We start from the raw sequence: 21,078 nt of genomic DNA, 5'->3' as shown, positions 1-21,078 counted from the left end.
TAAGGAACAGTGAGGTTAAGCAACTTTTGCAAGGTCACACAGTAGAGCAAGGATGAAACCTAGGCAGACTGCTCCAGAGCATGTGTTTTCAATTACTATTAAGCATATTACATGGAGAATAGAGAGCCATATTATTAAGTCAATCAACTCTATAGCCAGAAAGAATCTCTGCCCCAAGAAAAGTACAGTTGACCCTTTAACAATGCAGGGGCTAGGTTAGTACTGTAGTAGGAATTCATTGGAGGAAAAAAAAAATCTAAGTATAACTGTACACACCCAGTTTAAACTCACCTTGTTCAAGGAGCAACCAGTATATACATGAAGTCCCTGTGAGACAGGAAAGGGCCAGGGCACAACCTTTAAAAGAATGATAGCCACTGAAGACATAAACTGGTTAGAACCAACTAGGTTCAAGATGGTGGATAACTGACTTCTAGGCCTTGAGCCTCAGTATACACTCCTTACAATATCAATATATCTGCAAGCTAAATGACACACCCATTGGCACCATAACAGTTCCAAGGCTGACCATAAATGGCCAAAAAGTGGATGGTGACCCAATTCCTGGAAATCCCCAACCGTTTTATAAAAGAGTTGGAATAATCCTCCCACTCAGCCTATAAAACTGCAAACCCCTATAAAAACTGACAACTCCCCTGTGCCCAGGGGCCTCTCATTCTGTATATGAATGGGCCACATTCTGTCTGTGGAGTGTGTATTTCCCTGAATAAAACTTTTTTCACTTTACCATGGCTTGCCCTTGAATTCTTTCCAGTGTGAAGTCAAGAACCCACAATAGGTGGCCATCCCAGGAACTTGCCTAAGACCTGGGATGTGAAAATCCTCTCATGCCCCACTTTCTTTCCTGCAATACCTGCCATCTGTTTTTCAAGTTGCAAAGCCTAACTTCAGTATTAGACTACATTTTAGAGCAATGTTTTCCAGCATTGGCTACACATTATAATCACCTGATGAGCCTTTATAAATTTGGAGGCCAAAGCTGCTGCTCACATGAATTAAATCAGAATCTCTGGGGGTGGGAACCAGGTATCAGTAGGTTTTAAAGTTCCCCAGGTGATTCCAAGGTGCAGCCAAGGTTGAAAACCACTGTTTAAGATAAAAGTTTTTGCTTTTTGATGTACAAATAAGTACTAATGGATGATATTCTACCCTGTTACAATTCTGGTACCTAATGGAGGAAAAACATTACTAGCACTTAACGACCCAAGACAAGAACGACTTAGGCTTCAAAAAGTTAAACACAGAATTACCGTACGATCCAGCAATTTTATTCCTACATGTTAGAAAGAAATGAAAATACTGTCCACAGAAAAACTGGTACAGCAATGTTCAAAGCAGCACCATTTGTAATAGCCAAAACGTAGGGAAAAAAAACGAGAGGGGGATAAAGATGGCAGAGTAGGAGGACACTGAGCTCACCTCCCCCCACCCCAAAATACATCTACATGTGCAACAATTCTCAAGGAAAATTGCTGGAAATCCCTATGCAACCAAAGCTACAAGAGAGATCTCCATTTAACAGGGAAGGATGGAAAAAGGCATCAGGTTGGAATCTACATCCTGGGAAGGATCCAGAAGAAAGAGAAGGTCTGCAGGGGCGGACTCTCGCCATGGGAAATGGGCAGGTCAAGAAACAATGTGGGCATCTCAGACCTGTGCACAAAGGAGACAAGCTCTACTGGCTGCAGGGAGAACCAACATGACAGAATGAAGAGCTGGAGAAGCCTAGACTCTACTCAGAGGAGTGCACGTGTACTGGCTTGCCAACAATCAGGGTGAACAGAGTCTTGCATGGTATCATCTGCTGCTGCTGCTGCTAAGTCGCTTCAGATCCTGAGTTCAAAAGGCAGCAATAAAAATGCTAATGAATTAAGAAAGATTATCAGTAGAAATGCAGGGCTTAGGAGGCTCAAAGATCATCTGGAAGATCCCCTAGAGAAGGAAATGTCAACCCACTCCGGTATTCTTACCTGGGAAATTGCATAGACAGAGGAGCCTGGCAGGATACAGTCCATGGGGTTGCAAAAGAGTTGGACATGACTTGCAACTACACAACAACAACAATCAATCAACAGAAACACAGGTCACTGTTACAAAGATCTAGAAAATATAAAGATGAACCAGTCAAATAGATAATTCAACTGCTGAGATAAAAGCAATCTAGAAGCAATGAATAGCTGACTAAAGGACACAAAAACAAACAAGTGATCTAGAAGATAAAATAATGGAAATCACCCAGTCAGAACAACAAAAAGACAAATGACAAGAAAAAAAGAAAGCAACATACAAGATCTACGGAAAATAGAAAAATGTGCCAATCTATGAATAACAGAGGATTCAAAAGGAGGAGAGAAGTAGACCAAAAATGTTTAAAGAAGTTATGGCTAAAATCTTCCCAAACCTAAAGGAAACAGACATTCAGGAACAGAAGCACAGAGGGTTTCAAACAAGATGAATTGAAACAGACCCACACCAAGATATATCATAATTAAAATGGTAAAAGTAAAAGAGAATTTTAAAGGAAAAAGAAACAAAGTATCAGTTATAAGGAAAGTCCCATAAGGGTATCAGCTGATTTCTCTGCAGAAACTCTGCAGGCCAAAAGGGAGTGGCATGATATATTTCAAAGTGCTGAAAGGGAAGAGCCTGCAACCTAGAATACTCTACCTAGTAAGATTATCATGTAGAACACAAGAGTTAAAGAATTTCTCAGACAAGCAAAAATTAAAAGGATTCAGCAATACCAAACTTACCCTCAAAGAAGGGAAAAGATAAAATTATCACTATTGGCAGATGATATGAGTGCCAAAGAATTGATGCTTTCAAACTGTGGGGCTGGAGAAGACTTGAGAGTCCCTTGGACTGCAAGGAGATCAAACCAGTCAGTCCTAAAGGAAATCAACCCTGAATATTCATTGGAAGGACTGATGTTATAGACTCAATAATTTGGCCACTTGATGCAAAGAGCTGACTCACTGGAAAAGACCCTGATGCTGGGAAAGATTGAGGGCAGGAGGAGATGGTGTGACAGAGGATGAGATGGTTGGATGGCATAACCAGTGGACATGAGTTTGAGCAAACTCTGGAAGATAGTGAAGGACAGAGAAGGCTGGTGTGCCGCAGTCCATGGGGTCACAAAGATTTGGACACGACTTAGCAACTGAACAACAGTGACGGATATCTATACAGAGAACCCTTACTCCTTGTGTGTGCTGTCATGGCCAACTCTTTGCAGCCCCGTGGGCTGTGATCTGCCAGCCTCCTCTGTCCATGGAATTTTCTAAGCAAGAATACTGGAGTGGGTTGCCACTTCCTTCTCCAAGACAAACCTTCAGATCAGATCAGTCGCTCAGTCGTGTCCGACCCTTTGCGACCCCATGAACCACAGCACGCCAGGCCCCCCCGTCCATCACCAACTCCCGGAGTTCACTCAGACTCACATCCATCGAGTCAGTGATGCCATCCAGCCATCTCATCCTCTGTCGTCCCCTTCTCCTCCTGCCCCCAATCCCTCCCAGCATCAGAGTCTTTTCCAATGAGTCAACTCTTCGCATGAGGTGGCCAAAGTACTGGAGTTTCAGCTTGAGCATCATTCCTTCCAAAGAAATCCCAAGGCTGATCTCCTTTAGAATGGACTGGTTGGATCTCCTTGCAGTCCAAGGGACTCTCAAGAGTCTTCTCCAACACCACAGTTCAAAAGCATCAATTCTTCGGTGCTCAGCCTTCTTCACAGTCCAACTCTCACATCCATACATGCACCAGAACTAATAAATGAATTCAGAAAGGCAGCAGGATACAAGATTAATAGAGAGATCTGTTGAATTTCTTTATACTAATAATGAAATATCAGAGAGAGAAAGAAATAAAAAAATTTCCATTTAAAATCATATCAAAAGGGAATTCCCCTGGTTGTCCAATGGTTAGGACTCTGTGCTCTCACTGCTGAGGCCCTGGGTTCAATCTCTGTTTGGGGAACCAAGATCCCACACACTGCAGGGTGTGGCCAAAACAATCAATATCCCTAATTATTAGAGAAATGTAAATCAAAATCACAATGAGGTGTCACCTCACACCATTCAGAATGGCCATCATCAAACAGTTTATAAATAATAAATGTGAGAGAAAGTGTGGAGAAAAGGGAACCCTCCTACACTGTTGCTGCAGCCACCATGGAAAATAGTATGGAGGGTCCTGAAAAAAATAATGCTACCATACGACCCAGCAATCCCAGTTCCTAGGTATGTATCTGGAAAAAATGAAAACTAATTCAAAAAGATACCTGCACCCCAATTTCACAGCAGCACTATTTGCAATAGCCAAGACATGGAAACAACCCAAGTGTCCACTAACAGATGAGTACTTCAAGAAGATGTGGTATATACATATATCATGAAACATTACTCAGCTATAAAAAAGAATGAAATATTGCTATTTGCAGCAACATGGGTGGACCTAGAGATCATGCTTAATGAAATGACAAATGAGCAAGACAAATACTATATGATATCGCTTATATGTGGAATCTAAAAAATAATACAAATGAATTTACATACAAAATAGAAACAGACTCACAGACACAGAAAACAAACTTATGGTTACCAAAGGGGAAGGAGGAGGGACGGACAGTTAGGAGTAAGGGATTAACAGGTACGAACTACTATACATGAACTAGATAAAACAACCAGGATTTACTGTATAGCATAGGGAATTATAATCTTGCAATAACCTATAGTGGAATATAATCTAAAAAAAGAAATAACTGAATCACTATGCTGTATACCCAAAACTAACACAGTATTATAAATCAACTATACTTCAATTCCTGGAGGAGGAAATGGCAACCCACTCCAGTATTCTCACTTGGAGAATCCCATGGATAGGGGAGCCTGGCAGGCAACAGTCCACGTGGTCGCAAAGAGTCGGACACGACTTAGCAACTACACACATACTTCAATTAAAAAAAGAAAAGGCAGGGAAAAACTCAAATGTCCACAATGGAGTATCATTCAGCCACAGAAAGGAATGTTACATGCTATAACATGTTGTTCTTGTTCAGTTGCCAAGTAGCGTCTGACTCTGCAATCTTATGGACTACAGCACACCATGCTTCCTTGTTCCCCACCATCTTCTGGAGCTTGCCCAAGTTCATGTCCATTGAATCAGTGATGACACCCAACCATCTCATCCCTTGTCACCCTCTTCTCCTTCTGTTTTCAATCTTTCCCAGCATCAGGGTCTTTTCCAATGAGTCAGCTCTTTGCATCAGGTGGCCAAAGTTATCTCCTTGCAGTCCATGGGACTCTGAAGAGTCTTCTCCAGCACCACAGTTCAAAAGCATCAATTCTTCAGCGTTCTGCCTTCTTTTATGGTCCAGCTCTCACATCCATACATGGCTCCTGGGAAGACCACAGCCTTGACTATAAGGACCTTTGTCGGCAAAAGTGATGTCTCTGCTTTTGTCACTGTCTAGGTTTGTTATGGCTTTCCTGCCAAGAAGCGACCGTCTTCTAATTTCATGACTGCACCCACCATCTGCAGTGATTTCAAAGCCCAACAAGAGGAAACCTGTCACTGCTTCCATCTTTTCCTCTTCCATCTGACATGAAGTGATGGGACTGGGTGCTATGATCTTAGTTTTTTTAATACTGAGTTTTAACTGGCTTTTTCACTCTCTTCTTTCACCCTCATCAACAGGCTCTTTAGTTCCTCTTCACTTTCTGCCATTAAAGTGGTATCATCCACATATCTGAGGTTGTTGATATTTCTCCCAGCCATTTTGATTGATTCCAGTTTGTAATTCATCCAGTCCAGCATTTTGTATTACGTGTTCTAAGTATAAGTTAAATAAACAGGATGACAATAAACAGCCTTGTCATACTCCTTTCTCAATCTTGAACCAGTCAGTTGTTCCATACAAGGTTCTAACTGTTGTTCTAACTGTTGTTCTTGACTCACATACAGGTTTCTCAGGACACAGGTTAAGATGGTCTGGTATTCCCATCTCTTTAATCCCATCTCTTTAAGAGTTTCCACATCACTGCCTTGTCATGGCAAAGGAGCTCAAGGAAGCTAGGAGCTGTACTGTGCAGGGCCACTCAAGACAGATGGGTCATAGTGTAGGGTTCTGAGAAAATGTGATCCACTAGAGGAGGGAATGGCAAACCACTCTAGTATACTTGCCATGAGAACCCTGTGAACTGTATAAAAAGGCTATAACATGTATGAGCCTCAAAAGCCTAATTCTTACTGAACAAAGCCAGATACAAAAGGCCCCATATTGTATAATGCCATTTATATAAAATGTCCAAAATAGATAAATCCATAAAGGCAGAAAGTAGATTAGTTGTTGCCAGGGTAAGGGGAGGTGGGACTGACTATCAATAGGTATGGGGCTGTTTGCAGGTAATGGAAATGTTCTGGAATTAGTGGTGATGGTTCCAGTCATATGAATATGCTAAAAGCTCCTAAATGGTATACTTTAAAATGGTGAATTTTATATGAATAATATCTTAAATTACAAAAAAAAACTGAAAAAGTCTTAAGAGTAGAGAAAGACTATGAGAAAGAATAGACTAATAAAAGAAAAAAGTTTGAGTAGGAATTAAAAGGAAGACAGGAAGGAAAACATTAATTTTGTAGCTTTTACTATGCGAAACAAACTATTCTCTGCCACAGTGTAAAATCTAAGTTAGAGATTTAGTTAAAATAATATATGATAGCAGCTAGAGAGTAGGCACCACTGAAATAAAAAGTATATTTTATATTAAATGGATCACCTTTCTTTTCAAGTAAGAAAAATGGTTGGAAAATGGCAGAACAACCATGTTAAGAAATACATCTTATAGCTTTCTTCATTAACTTCTTCCAATTTCTTGGAATTCTGAAAACATGTATTTCTGTATTTTTAAAAGAAAAAAAACTTCAAATTTTACTTCTTGTAATAAGAGAAAATTACTTTAAAACTGGTATTCCTGGCTATTATTAATAACTGTGTAATAGAAAGCGAAATTTAAATAAGACAACAACCAATGCATTATTTACATGCTAGTATATTTGAAAACGCTGATTTTCTGGAAAGACTTAAAATGGTCATTACAAAAGGTTAAACACTATTATTTCTATCAATAAGTCTTAATGCTACATTAAAAATATGTATAGTTTAATATCAACAACCTTAGATATGCAGATGAACCACTCTAATGGCAGAAAGTGAAGAGGAACTAAAGAGACTCTAAATGAAAGTGGAAAAGGAGAGTCAAAAAGCTGGCTTAAAACTCAACATTAAAAAAACCAAGATCGTGACATCTGCTCCCATCACTTCATGAAAAATAGAAGGCAGAAAAGTGGAAGCAGTGATGGATTTTGCATTCAGATTATCTGGCCATTTCAATTCTTACTCCTATACAATTAAAGTTTAACTTGAATACTATTTTAGAAGATAAAATGCTGATTAAAAAATCAAAATTCTCAAAGGATAATGATATATATACAAGAAAAATTAAAATATCCCTCTTCTCTGGCCTTTTCTCATTTTATCAATTTAGAAGAAAATCACAGATAAGACAAAAATACCTTAGTGTCAATATTATTTATAATGTTAAAAATTCAAAGAGGTCTATATAACCAATGGTAAGAGATCTGATTGAAAAAGTACGGTATAACTACATGATGGAATGTCATTCAGCTATCAAAAATTATTTTTGAAGCTGTGATATTCTTCCATGTTTAATTTTAATAAAGTATATACACATGGTTTGAGATATCAAATAGCTCTACAGCAGTAATAAATAGCAGTTCACCTGCCCTCCCTCTTCCCCCAAACCAATTCCTGCTCCCAAGACCCCAGAGAAAAATTTTCAACAGTATTAGTCATTTTAGCATTTAACTCCCAATCTCTAAATCATGCTTATGGTGTTATTTCTTGATATTTGTCAATTTTGGGTATCATTCACTGACTTTCTACGATGATGATATTTAACTCTTCTATCTTCCCATCTCCTCCTACTGTTCATGTATATCCTCACATTATAGACTGGCTGGCTCATTAAATTCTTGACTGGAAATCAGAAGTCTTAAGCAGTGAAGAAATTTGTTCAACTTTGTCCCACTCACACATTCAGTTCAGTTCAGTTCAGTCACTCAGTTGTGTTCAACTCTTTGCGACCCCATGAACCACAGCATGCCAGCCCTCCCTGTCCATCACCAACTCCCGAAGTCCACCCAAACCCATGTCCACTGTGTTGGTGATGCCATCCAACAATCTCATTCTCTGTCGTCCCCTTCTCCTCCTGCCCTCAATCTTTCCCCGCATCAAGGTCTTTTCCAATGAGTCAGCTCTTCGCATGAGCTGGCCAAAGTATTGGAGTTTCAGCTTCAACATCAGTCCCTCCAATGAACACCCAGGACTGATCTTCTTTAGGATGGACTGCTTGGATCTGCTTGCAGTCCAAGGGACTCTAAGGAGTCTTCTCCAACACCACAGTTCAAAAGCATCAATTCTTCGGCGCTCAGCTTTCTTCACAGTCCAATTCTCACATCCATATATGACTACTGGAAAAAACATAGCCTTGACCAGATGGACCTTTGTTGGCAAAGTAATGTCTCTGCTTTTGAATATGCTATCTAGGTTGGTCACAACTTCCCTTCCAAGGAGTAAGCATCTTTTAATTTCATGGCTGCAATCACCATCTGCAGTGATTTTTGTAGCCCAGAAAAAGTCAGCCACTGTTTCCACTGTTTCCCCATCTATTGGGACCGGATGCCATGATCTTAGTTTTCTGAATGTTGAGCTTTAAGCCAGCTTTTTCACTCTCCTTTTTCACTTTCATCAAGAGGCTCTTTAGTTCTTCTTCACTTTCTGCCATAAGGGTGGTGTCATCTGCATATCTGAAGTTATTGATATTTCTCCCGGCAATCTTCATTCCAGCTCGTGCTTCCTCCAGCCCAGCATTTCTCATGATGTACTCTGCATATAAGTTAAATAAGCAGGGTGACAATATACAGCCTCGACGTACTCCTTTTCCTATTTGGAACCAGTCTGTTGTTCCATGTCCAGTTCTAACTGTTGCTTCCTGACCTGTATACAGGTTTCTCAAGAGGCAGGTCAAGTGGTCTGGTATTCCCGTCTCTTTCAGAATTTTCCACAGTTTATTGTGATCCACACAGTCAAAGGCTTTGGCATAGTCAATAAAGCAGAAATAGATGTTTTTCTGGAACTCTCTTGCTTTTTCCATGATCCAGCGGATGTTGGCAATTTGATCTCTGGTTCCTCTGCCTTTTCTAAAACCAGCTTGAACATCAGGAAGTTCACGGTTCACGTATTGCTGAAGCCTGGCTTGGAGAATTTTGAGCATTACTTTACTAGTGTGTGAGATGAGTGCAATTGTGTGGTAGTTTGAGCATTCTTTGGCATTACCTTTCTTTGGGACTGGAATGAAAACTGACCTTTTCCAGTCCTGTGGCCACTGCTGAGTTTTCCAAATTTGCTGACATATTGAGTGCAGCACTTTCACAGCATCATTTTTTAGAGTTTGAAATAGCTCAACTGGAATTCCATCACCTCCACTAGCTTTGTTTGTAGTGATGCTTGCTAAGGCCCACCTGACTTTACATTCCAGGATGTCTGGCTCTAGGTGAGTGTGAGTGATCACACCTTCATGATTATCTGTGTTGTGAAGATCTTTTTTGTACAGCTCTTCTGTGTATTCTTGCCACTTCTTCTTAATATCTTCTGCTTCTGTTAGGTCCCTACCATTTCTGTCCTTTATTGAGCCCATCTTTGCATGAAATGTTGCCTTGGTATCTCTGATTTTCTTGAAGAGATCTGTAGTCTTTCCCATTCTATTGTTTTCCTCTATTTCTTTGCATTGATCGCTGACGAAGGCTTTCTTATCTCTCCTTGCTATTCTTCGGATCTCTGCATTCAAATGGGTATATCTTTCCTTTTCTCCTTTGCTTTTTGCTTCTCTTCTTTTTACAGCTATTTGTAAGGCCTCCTCAGACAGCCATTTTGCTTTTTTGCATTTCTTTTTCTTGGGGATGGTCTTGATCCCTGTCTCCTGTACAATGTCATGAACCTCCGTCCATAGTTCATCAGGCACTCTGTCTATCAGATCTAGTCCCTTAAATCTATTTCTCACTTCCACTCACACATAGATGACCATAAAACCTTTCCTTCCAATAATGCTTTTTATTAATCCCAAAGAATCCACGGTTCCACAGAACACCAACTGGAAAATATAAGCCTACAGAAATTTTATGCTTAATTAACCAATTATATGTGAATAAAATTTCTTTTTAATTCTCATCTCAGAGAACTATCTCTAAAGGGAAATAAACCTCAGAGATCACCTAGTCTAACTTTTTTATGCTATGAGAATAAAGTATAATTCTTAGGCTCTCTCTATATTACACAATCTTTACTGGAGAAGTGGCGGGGGTGGGGGTATACTTTTTGGAACAGACTTGATGGCAGCTGGGAAAGAAAAGGCAGAGGAGTGTGGTCATAAGATGGCAAGAGGGAACAGAGTCCAGCTGAAAAGGGAAACTGTAGGCCAGGGCTGTCAGAAGGGAATAGGTAAAAAGTACCATGTAGCTATGGTGACCTCCCCAAGAGAACTGAAAACTCTTGCAGAGCAAGGAGGAGTCAGCAGCCTACCTAGTCCTTTCCTACCAGCAGAAAGGAACCCTGGTCCTAGAACACGTCTCTCTCAATACATACCACAAGCATTTTTCAAGCATCTGTTGTCAAGTAAAGGAACATATCTGATGTTAAGAAAATTACCTTTGTTTCTTTTGCAATGTGTATTTTATGCTACACTGTAGTTAGGATCGGAGAAGGCAATGGCACCCCAGTCCAGTACTCTTGCCTGGAAAATCCCATGGATGGAGGAGCCTGGTAGGCTGCAGACCTACCAGGTCTGCTAAGAGTCAGATACGACTGAGCGACTTCACTTTCGCTTTTCACTTTCATGCATTGGAGAAGGAAATGGCAACCCACTCCAGTGTTCTTGCCTGGAGAATCCCAGGGACAGGGGAGCCTGGTGGGCTGCCGTCTATGGGGTCACACAGAGTCGGACATGACTGAAGTGACTCAGCAGCAGCAGCAGTTAGGATATGGAAAATAAAGCATTCTTCTCTATTGCCTCCAAATATACACAGTTTTCCATTTCACTTCAGTTTTCTAGTTGTTTTATGCACATAAATTCTACCTCTCAATAGGACTATAGTCTTCCTAGACTGAGGCGAAGACCATCTGAAATGCTGTCAAGGCCTAGTTGGGTTGAATATGATTTCAGCTATAATTCTCCAGTGACTAAACTTGCTACTCCCAGATAACGTGAGATACTTTAAATACTGTGTTGAATGAGCATAATGTAGTGGTTCATAACACAGACGCTGATGTCAGATAGACCCTGAATTCCTTCTAGCTCTGGTACCCAGGCAATTTACTTAACCTATTCAAGTCTCAGTTTCCTCATTCATCAGGATAACAGTTCTACCAAGAGGGTTGTTTCAGAAATAAAGTTATTAATAGTTAAGCTACATAACATGCTTAGCACAGAGTAAAGACTCATGAAATAACAATTACTAATGAATTTACCCATTTTCACTCATGATATTTGTTACATCCTCCATGGCATCTGACTCCTGGTATCAGAATTTTTGAGAAGCTAATCAGAAAGCTCCCAGGCAAACTTAGAATCAGAGCCATAATACTTGGATGGTTGTAGTGAATATTTCATTCAGGCTGTTGGAAGCCTTGCCAATCATCCCTACCTCACATGTGGTATCTCATGTCATGAATTATTAGGTGTCTAGGATGGCACCTAACAAAGTAAAAGTATATGCACAATACGGGCTTCCTAGGTGGCACAGTGATAAACAATCTTCCTGCCGATGCAGGAGATGCAGGAAACGTGGGTTCGATCCCTGGGTGGAGAAGATCCCTTGGAAGAGGAACTAGCAACCCACTCCAGCATTCTTGCTTGGAGAATTCCATGGACAGAGGAGTCTGGTGGGCTGCAGTCCATGGGGTTGCAAAAGAGTTGGACATGATGGAGCATGCGTGTGTGTGTGCACACGTACACACACACACACTACACTTAAGCAGCTCTTTTTTTTAAAGACTCCTAAAGATGAAAAATAGAGGATAAATAGAATAGAAAAAAAAGGATTACAGAGAATGAAGCAGAAGTTCAGATATGAACCATCACTTACTGAATAAAAGAATTTGGTTTTTCTTTAGATTTCATTCTTAAATTCTCTTTTTAACAAGGAACATTAGAAGTGCTGACACACAAGGAAGGAAGAAAATAAGGAAAAATGTTCACATGTATACTCACATGGTATTCCGATGTACACACTGGAATACCATGTGAGTACAAGTACAGGCACATGGTATTCCAAAATACTAGAAACATCCTAGAGAGGCCAAAAAGAATCCATGCTCTGATTAGGAAATTTAATTCTTCCTGAAAGCACTTAGATGAGACGAGTTATTTAATGTTAGGTTCCTCCTTTCACTTCCTCTCTCAAGTCTCCTTTCTACTTCCTCCTACAGGAACAACTTTATTCTTATACCAAGCCCTCCCCGCTCCCCACCGCCAAAAGAAACACTATGCAAATATAAGAAGTACACCTCTGAATCATATCTATTAAATATCTTGGTTTCAAAGACCACTGAAGCACATGATTCAAGACAGAAATAATACTGCTGAAGGAGAAAGTACCACTAAAACGACTAATCAAAATGATCAAAATTACACTTCAGCTTTACAGAAACATCTATTATAACTTAATTGCTTGATGTACAACACCAAGTTTTCAAGTCCTGCTCAACCTTGGCATTTCCACAATTATACTCTAAGTAACCAGGATATAATCCTGGGAAGGAAGATCTAGATGTGATTGTAATCAAGTACACTGACTACGTCTAAAAGAAAGGCTGTGAGAACAGAAATGGGATGATTTATAAGAAAGATAAGGAGGCTCAAGAATGTAGCACTCACTCGCTGGGGAACAGAAAGACACAATTTGGCAGACATACCTACGGTATCTACCAGGGAAATACCAAGTGTGAGGTGGGGATGATTGGCAAGGCTTTATCCTGCTTGAGTGAAACATTCACCTAAGCCATCCAAGTACTTTGGCCCTGGTTCCAAGTTCACTTAGATCCTTTTTGGTAAGCTTCTCAAATATTCTGATATGAGGAGTCAGATGCCACAGGTAGAAAACATAAGCATTCAAATCCCCAGAAAGGAATACTCCCCCACAGCAGACTGAATGGCATTCTTGTTTATACAAAAAGCAATACAGTATAGTGATTAAGTGCCCAGTATTTGGAGGCACAATGGTTTCAAATGGTGACTACGGCTTGCTCAACTTCTCTGTGCTTGTTTTCTCACTAATTACTTCAAGTGTTGTGGTAAGGACTAAGTTAACTTATACAAAGAATTTAAAACCTTGCTAGAATGTAGTGCTCAGTAAAAGTATAATTTTTCATAATAATTATGAAACGTCTCAGGATAAAGCACAATCAACTCTAAAACAAAAATTGTGATCTTAGACTATTGAAGAAGCGCCACAGGGAATTCCCTGGCAGTCCAGTAGTAAGGATTCGGTGCTTTCACTGCCAGGGCCTGGGTTCAGTCCCTGGTCAGGGAACTAAAATTCCACAAGCTGCACAGCATGGTCAAAAAAAAAAAAGTGCCACAATACAGACATGCAGGAATAAAACATGTATGTATGTGTGTGCATGTGTACAGAGTGGCGAGGGTGGCTTTAACAGGCAGACAGGACATAGTTTGTGAAGGGCTTATCTACTATACCAAGAAATTTGGATTTTCTTTTTCTTTTTAAAACTATTTATTTGGCTGCTCTGGGTCTTCGTTGTGGCATGCAGGGTCTTTCAGTTGCAGCAATCAAACTCTTAGTTGCAGCATGTGGGATCTAGTTCCCTGATCAGGGATCAAACCTGGGCCCCCTGCATTGAAAATATGGAGTATTAGCCACTGGACCACCAGAGAAGTCCCTGAATTTTATTTTAAAAGCATCAAGTTCAGTTCAGTCACTCAGTCGTGTCCGACTCTTTGCGACCCCATGAACTGCAGCAACGCCAGGCCTCCCTGTCCATCACCAACTCCCGAAGTCCACCCAAACCCATGTCCATTGAGTCAGTGATGCCATCCAGCCATCTCATCCTCTGTCCCCTTCACCTCCTGCCCTCAATCTTTCCCAGCATCAGGGTGTTTTCAAATGAGTCAGGTCTTCACATCAGGTGGCCAAAGTATTGGGAGTTTCAGCTTCAACATCAGTCCCTCCAATGAACACCCAGGACTGGTCTCCTTTAGGATGGACTGCTTGGATCTCCTTGCAGTCCAAGGGACTCTAAGAGTCTTCTCCAACACCATAGTTCAAAAGCATCAATTCTTCGGCGCTCAGCTTTCTTTATAGTTCAACTCTCACATCCATACATAACCACTGGAAAAACCATAGCCTTGACTAGACAGACAAAGGTTGGCAAAGTAATGTCTCTGCTTTTTAATATGCTGTCTAGGTTGGTCATAACTTTCCTTCCAAGGAGTAAGCGTCTTTTAATTTCATGGCTGCAATCACCATCTGCTGTGATTTTGGAGCCCCCCAAAATAAAGTCAGCCACTGTTTTCACTGTTTCCCCATCTATTTGCCATGAAGTGATGGGACCATCTAGAACTAACACTCCCAAAAGATGTCCTTTTCATAATACGGGACTGGAATGCAAAAGTAGGAAGTGAAGAAACACCTGGAGTAACAGGCAAATTTGGCCTTGGAGTATAGAATGAAGCAGGGCAAAGGCTAATAGGGTTCTGCCAAGAGAACGCACTAGTCATAGCAAACACCCTCTTCCAACAACACAAGAGAAGACCATACATGAACATCACCAGATGGTCGACACCGAAATCAGATTGATTACATCCTTTGCAGCCGAAAGCATCAAGAGGCAATCTAAAGGTAATCTCAACTGTGAAAACATTGTTAAAATAAATTTTAAACAAGTATTATATCCAAGAACTCACAAAAATCAAGAAGATGAAGGAATTCCAGAAAAATATAGTGAATAGTGACTTAAATATTTTAGTAATAATTCAATCTAAACTGAAATCAAAACTAAAATGTCAGTGAACTTAAATGAGTAAAATGGAATCCCATCTCCACCCCCACCAATATTACAAAAGAACAGTAGATGCTGTTTCCTGGCTCCACAATCCACTTCCTCCAATTGTTAGAGGCACTGGATCCATCTGTTCCAAGCCCCTACCACCACCACCCCCAAGACAAAGAAAAGACCAGTCCCGTCATTTATTTTTCTGTCAATCTACAGACCTGAAAACAAAATACAGCACTGGAATAAAAAGTTCAGCACTCTTGGATGCAAGCAATGTCATATATTATAAATGCTAACATATACAGAATGCAAAGTACAAAGACAGTTAAAAAACAGATTTCAGAATGTTTAAGACATAGGAACCACAGGAGGAAAACAAAGTACCTTAATTCAGCTGATTTCACAAAAATGTCAAAGAGCAAAATCCTCTTTTTCCCTTTTGCTATTCTACTTTAATCTGGTTTCACCAGATAAGTTTGTTAGAATTGTGTCACAATAATGAATGCCATCACAAGGCTAAGAGAATTTTGGAGTCCATCAACATTAGAGTTTAGGTAGTTCAATTTTCATTTTATTTTAAAAATGAGTAGATTAGGCCCAAAGCAGCATTTTCCAAAGTGCAGAGCAAGAACAAGAAACAATTTTGCTGAGGGGGAGATGGGAGGTTTGGGAGGCAGGGGACATGGGTGTACCTATGGCTGATTCTTGTTAATGAATGACAGAAAAACACAAAATTTTGTAAAAAGCAATTATCCTTCAATTAAAAAATATTTAAAAAAATACACTAAAGCTGAAAAGAAATGATTTTGTTATATAAGCAATGCTTATGTACTTAATAGCTACATATTATAATGTGTACCAGAAAAGGTATAAAATATAGCTAAACCATGATTTCACAGATTATCACCTTGGAAGAGGGTAATGTTTTTTAAAAGTCTATTAAAATTTAAAGTAAAACTTCTAAAATGCAAAATTTATGATGGCGGTATAGTTCATGGGCTTCCCTGGTGGCTCAGTGGTAAACAATCTGCCTGCAAACAAAAGAGATGTGAGTTAGATCCCTAGCTCAAGAAGATCCCCTGGAGAAGAAAATGGCAACCCACTCTAGTATTTTTGCCTGGGAAATTCTTGGGCAGAGGAACCTGGCAGGTTACAATCTATGGGGTCGCAAAAGAGTTCAACATGACTTAGTGACCTAAACAACAAAAAACAAATGGTTCAAAGCAAGTGAAGCACCATAACTGTCCCATGAGCAACAGGGCCTGTTTGTTTGCTCAAGGTATTGTTCCCAATGATTAGAAAAGATGTGATGTGTAGTTCAGTGAGCTTGTTACTAAAGTTGATTTGGAGTAAAAGAAACAAACACTAAGATGCATACAGAAATTTTACTGTTTACAGGAAAGAGTGTAAATATTGTTAAAAAAAAAATAATGGCACAAATAAATCATTCCTACTCTGGAACTAAGACAAAAGCAATTTTCTAGTGCATATTCACATACCATAAGCATCTAAAAAAAGAACTCTAGCAACACTGATAAACATTTAAGTTGTAGGTTAAACTATATGATCATTTTATTTACTTTCACATAACCTGTCAAAGGAGCAGAGTAATAAAAGGGTTTTCGCCTAATTATTTACATGAATGTGTTTTTTCTCATTACCTCTCGCCAAAGGAATGAATGACAGGTGATCACTGCATGCCTTGGCATCAACTTTGCTGGCGGCAGAAACAGTAATATTTAAAATTTTTACTATGAAATGTTTCAAGATGAGATGTCAAAGTATTCTTGCTAATGATGTCTCAAGAATTTCCAGGCAAGACAAGAAAGTGGAAGAACCATTTCTATGCCATACTTGCAGTATCTCACTGGGACATCTGAAAACCGATCTTAAGGGCACCACGGCAGATGGAGTAATATCACTCCCGATTCTTAAAGTATCTGCTACTAACAGGCTACAGTATTTTCACAGTGCTGAGGGATCACTGTCAGAAGCTGCCAATTTCCATACTCTCCTCTCCCAATTGCCCCCACCCTTCCCCGAGAGATGTAAGTTAATACTCCTTTCTCATCTTCTTTTTCCAACTTTGACGAATTTCGGTTTCCTCTAACTCCCATCTGCCTTTCTTTGCATTGTGGTCACTAACGATGAGAAAAAGTCCCATGTGAAACACTTTCCAGGACTTTCCCCCGCCCCGCTTACCCTGTGGAATTCGATCTTTTACCGACCTTTTCCTTCGTGTATCTTCAGTAAAGCCGCAATGTAAAACTGGACTTCCCTGGACAGAATGGACTCTCCAATGCTATGAACCGCAGAACCCTCCTTCAAACAACTAGTTCAGAGTTTCTCTGATCACTGGAGCCACCATACAATCCCAACCGCAGCAACACCGTGAGGGTGGGAAGTTAGAGAGTGGGAGTTTACCTCTGCTAGGTTTCTAGGAAGAGTCTAGAGAACCATCATCCCTCCACCCTTCCTCCTCTGGCCGCTTGATAAGTCTCTCGGCGTCCAGCGTCCTCGATCAGGGCCGGACCTGCCCAGTCCCGGTCAGAGCGCCACCTCCTCCCCTTAAGCCCGACCTCACCAACTTTTCAACCGTCACGATACACTCTTTCTCCTTGGGATTATGATCCCAATCTTCTCCCCGGCCAGCTCACTCATCCCTACTCCTGGAGACTCACCAAGCAGAGGTCCAGCCACTCCTCTCCGGCCGCTACAGCTCGGACACCCGCAGGCCGAACTCCCAGCTGCGCCCTTCTTGCGCCTGCGCTCGCCAGACCTGCGCGCCTGCGCACTTCCCCGGCGCGGCGAGCCCGGACACACCCCTGAGGCTGGAGCCAATCACCGTGCGAGGGCTTTAAATCTCCCTGCCACGCAGGCGGAGAGCCCTGGGACTCACCCGTTTACCGGATAATTCGAGTATTACCCAAAGGTGGGCGGTGTTCAGACAACAAATTTTCACTGAGGGCAACCCATGTGCCTGGCCTTGTGCGGGATGAATGCTGAGGAAAAGGCTGCGAAAGGAATGCCTTCCCTGACCTCTCTCTATACTGGGAGATAGATATGTAAACATAGTGGACAGAATATAGTACTTGGCATACAGAACATCCGAGGCGCCGCTGGCGCACAATGAACTAAGAGCTTTATTCTCAGGGTATCAGAAAGGGTTCCCGGAGGAAGTGAGTTTTGAAGTCATGAAGGATAAGTAGGAGTTGCACCGGAGGTACGGGAGGGAGATAAAGGTTTCCAGACTGTGGTCATTGGAGAGTCCAAGAAGACCATAGCGCCTTCTGGAAGTTTCCTTGTAGTTCATCTATTTAGAGGCTTAAAGCTCCTCATATCTTCCGGTGAAGCGGGAAATGAGTTCTTAAAGTTGGCAATGGCCAAGTCTTGGAAAATCTTGTACTTTTGGAAGTTAGCCTACACTTTACCATGATCACTGAGAATATTGAAAGGTTTAAAAGCAGATCAGGAAACTGCTCCAGGCTCCCCTGAGAATACAGCACAGTGCTGGAAATAAAAGGAGTTTCAAAGGAGTTGTCTATTCCTAAGGAGTCAAGGAAGATGTAATCTGAGAAATACCACCACAGAGGTCATTGGTGATCTTAGTGAAAGCTATGTGATGAAATGACAAGTTAAAGATAGATTGCAGTAGTTTGGAGAGAGGAGATGCAGAAATGGGGACAAGTTGTAGAATGCTTTTGGAAAGTATGGTCTTGAGGGGAATGGGGGAAGAGGACAAGTGTTCAAGTTTTTTGTTTCTGCTTTTTTGGTTGCTATTAGAATTAAGACAGGAAAAATTTAAGCATGCTAGGTAAGATACAACTGAGAAAAAAAGTAGTTTTAAAGAGAAGCACTAGTCAGTAGATCCTGAGTGGGTAAGAGTAGAGGCAGTCCAAAGTACTGAGGGAAGGAAAGGTCTTGGAAACAAGAGGAGAAGATATCTCCTCAATTTGAATGACAGGAAGTATTTGTAAATCTGTATGTTTAGTAACAGGAAGTTAAAGAACTTCTTATCTGCTGGCCTCTTATTTTCTCTGTGAAGTAGGAGACAAAGTCATCTACTGATAGAGAGTTAGGAGTTTTAAAGAAAGTGAAGAAGATTTGAAATATTGTTGTAGAAACTGATGGAGCAAGTCGACCAGGGAACAGTAGTATGAGTGGTAACTGGTTTTGAGGGCCTGTATGGTTGTGCTTTAGTCCCTAAGCCATGTCCGATTCTTTTGTGATCCCATATACTGTAACCCACTGGGCTCCTCTGTCCATCAGATTTCACAGGCAAGAATACTGGAGTGGGCTGCCATTTCCTCCTCCACGGGATCTTCCCAACCCAGGGATGGAACCCATGTCTCTTGTGTCTCCTGCATTAGCTGGATGATTTTTTTTTAATTAATTAATTTGTGACTTGCTGGGTCTTTGATGCTGTGTGAACTTTTCTCTAGTTGCAGAGTGGGGGTTAGTTGTGGTGCATGGGCTTCTCATTGCCGTGGCTTCTTTTGCTGTGGAGCATGGGCCCTACGAATGCTGGCCTCAGTAGCTGTAGTACGTGGGCTCAGTAGTTGCAGCTCCTGGGCTCTAGAGCAGGACAGCACAAGAGTTTTCTCCAAAATGTCAACAGAGCCAAGGTTGAAAAACCCTTATCTGGGATTACCTTGATGCTCACCAACAGCTGACCTTGGTCTTCTACAAGCTTTCCCTTGGACCATGGCCCTGAGCTTATAAGGTAAAACAGTTCTTCCATTGCATGCCTTTAAAAGAAGAATGCGCTGCATACCCCACACCTTGGTGTTTCAAAGACTTGTGATGTCACAAGTACAGAATGGGAATAAATTCTTTAATCCTCCAGAAGCCAATCTGGATTTACATATAGATGGAGGGAGCTGATTACTTTCACTTGAGGCATTGAAGGTCTTGTTAAACAAGCAATATTAGAAGTTCAATAATTTATCAACTTTAATGTAACTTGGTTTATCTGAGTAGTTTTAGTCACTAAAAGATGATCTGAGGGAATGGTCATGGGCTAAATTTAATGAATATAAATAAATCAAGTACTAATAAGAATATAATTATTGGTGTTAATGGATTATCTGCTTTATGATGCTAAGTTGCTTCAGTCATGTCCGACTTTGTGCGACCCCATGGACAGAAGCCCACCAGGCTCCCCTGGCCTTGGGATTCTCCAGGCAAGAACACGGGAGTGGGTTGCCATTTCCTTCTCCAATGCATGAAAGTGAAAAGTGAAAGGGAAGTTGCTCAGTCGTGTCTGACTCTTAGTGACCCCATGGACTGCAGCCTACCAGGCTCCTCCATCCACGGGATTTTCCAGGCAAGAGTACTGGAGTGGGGTGCCATTGCCTTCTCCACTGCTTTATGATAGACAGCACGAATTATCTGCTTTACCGACAGGCACTTGACCTACATTATGTCATTTAATCTCAGCAACACCCTGAGAGATTGTGGTATCTATCTGAATTTTAACTCTGAGGGAAGTAAGTTTCAATAAAACTTGTAATTTTCCCAACATCACAAATTACTAGTACTTAAGGCAATGGCGGCAGAAAGTGAAGAGGAACTCAAAAGCCTCTTGATGAAAGTAAAAGAGGAGAGCAAAGAAGTTGGCTTAAAGCTCAACATTCAGACAACTAAGATCATGGCATTTGGTCCCATCACTTCATGGGAAATAGATGGGGAAACAGTGGAAACAGTGTCAGACTTTATTTTGGGGGGCTCCAAAATCACTGCAGATGGTGACTGCAGCCATGAAATTAAAAGACGCTTACTCCTTGGAAGGAAAGTTATGACCAACCTAGATAGCATATTCAAAAGCAGAGACATTGCTTTGTCAACAAAGGTCCGTCTAGTCAAGGCTATGGTTTTTCCAGTGGTCATGTATGGATGTGAGAGTTGGACTG

At 41.0% G+C, this 21,078-nt stretch overlaps 1 protein-coding gene across 5 annotated transcripts in view; it reads right to left on the bottom strand.

Moving 5' to 3' along the window:
* The window catches only part of SNAP23 (synaptosome associated protein 23), a 45,390-nt gene extending 27,441 nt beyond the window's left edge, over positions 1-17,949 (bottom strand). For 2 of the 5 annotated variants that reach the window (XM_027553649.1, XM_027553646.1), the window contains exon 1: positions 17,848-17,949. The gene's annotated coding sequence lies outside the window, so the exon portion shown is untranslated. Of the gene's footprint in view, positions 1-291; positions 358-17,847 lie in introns of all 5 variants that reach the window. The other 3 variants (XM_027553647.1, XM_027553650.1, XM_027553648.1) reach the window with 3 other exon arrangements.
* Between the last annotated feature and the right edge of the window lie 3,129 nt (positions 17,950-21,078).

Source organism: Bos indicus x Bos taurus, chromosome 10, assembly GCF_003369695.1.
Source record: "Bos indicus x Bos taurus breed Angus x Brahman F1 hybrid chromosome 10, Bos_hybrid_MaternalHap_v2.0, whole genome shotgun sequence".
Taxonomy (NCBI): Eukaryota; Metazoa; Chordata; class Mammalia; order Artiodactyla; family Bovidae; genus Bos; species Bos indicus x Bos taurus.
This window is presented reverse-complemented; position numbering and strand designations above follow the sequence as displayed.